Source organism: Triticum dicoccoides, chromosome 7A (assembly GCF_002162155.2).
Source record: "Triticum dicoccoides isolate Atlit2015 ecotype Zavitan chromosome 7A, WEW_v2.0, whole genome shotgun sequence".
Lineage (NCBI taxonomy): Eukaryota > Viridiplantae > Streptophyta > Magnoliopsida > Poales > Poaceae > Triticum > Triticum dicoccoides.
The window spans coordinates 149,511,325-149,513,026 of NC_041392.1; positions in this window are offsets into that span (position 1 = coordinate 149,511,325).

Genomic DNA, 1,702 nt, shown 5'->3' on the forward strand with positions numbered 1-1,702 from the left:
TCTACCCAAAAAACACAAAAAAGCAACAAGGATACAATCAACCACGTGCAAGGACAAACAATAAGATGCAAAGATGACATGCTATGCGGGATGCGATGCGGGATGCAAAATGCAAGATGTGATAGGAAATGCATGAACCTTGCCTCAACTTGGAAAACCAAGTGTGCCACTGGATAGGGGGGATGAAATCGCTTGAAAACGATATAAAGATCATTGGAATCGGAGTTACGGTTTGGAAATGGCAAGCGTTTTAAGATATGACACCGGTCTGCGATTTACAGCAAGTAGGCATCTAAATGCAACGAAATGAACATGCTACAGCCACCAAACAAGACAAAAAAATACATGGCAGGGATGTACACAAGACGCTTATCAAAAGACTAGCACTGAGCCACGGCCAAATCATCCATTAAGAGGTTCAAACAAGCATGGCAAAAACGAAAATGCAAAACAGATTTCAGACTTAGTGAAATTAACACTAGTCTGAAATTTCAGACCACGATGCTCTCTTCGGAGCAGCAAAACAATATGATACATGACCTGATTATGACAAGTAAGAACATGGCATGGAGCTACTCAACAATCTTAACAAAAGACCCAAAGTGACCTGGGGCCAAAAGGGTTCACAAAATATACTAACGAGCCCACGAACATAGCTCAAACACAATCAGTTTTCGGACTTAGTGAAAACTGAGACATGCTGAAATTTAACTCACGAAGGCATGTAAACGAGCTCGATGCACTCACTACGGTGCGAGTAATGGCAAGGCAAGTATACATCCATTAATAAGACACAAAATGCTAACTAGACATGGCAAGAACAATGGCATAGCATGCATGGATCAACTACAATAGCACCGGAAAAATCGCAAACAACGATCTGCCCAAATACACAACGAAGCAAAAGTTGAGCTCGATTGACTCAAGCTAGGGTGCACCAAACTTGCAAGTAAAGACATGGATGGATAGAGCATAACATGATTAACAAAAGTCTCTTACTGATCATCCTCAAAAGAGGCACGGATCATTAGGAAACAAGCTAAACATATGGCATCATGAACTAAATAATCCCAGACTTAGTGAAAACAACTAAGTCCCTGAAAACAGATTTCCCAGGTGCCTCTCTTTGCAAGCTTGCACAAGTCTCCACACACATTCTAAAAATGCATGGGTTGCACCATTGGAAAGAAGACAAAATGCTTAACAAAACATATGAAGGACTCATAGGCATATCATGCACACAAAAATCATGGCAAAAATGACAAAAGCCTAAGATGAACTAGCAGATCTGACAATTATCTCACGAAGCCTCCTTCTAGCAGCATTTCGGGTATCAAGATGAACTCAAATGAAAATGACGCAATGGAGTGAAATGATGTACTCTTTGAGGCGAACATTTTGATATACTATATGTCCAAAACGGAGCTACGGATGTGAAGATATGACAGGTCAAAGATTGCTCGAAAAATTAGGGTTGGAGGGGGAAAAGTCAACCGTTCAATATATCACAGATCTCAGTCTGAGATCCGGGCGGCGCGGAAACCGAGGTTGGCCGGGCTACTGTAGCTCGAGGTCGCCGGAAATGTCGGGGAAGGAGGCCGGACGTGGGGAGGAGGAGGACGACGGGGCCGGCCGGATCCGGCGGTGGCGAGGTCGGTGGCGCGGGCTCGGTGCCGGGCGGTGCGGCGGCGATGGTGGCGGC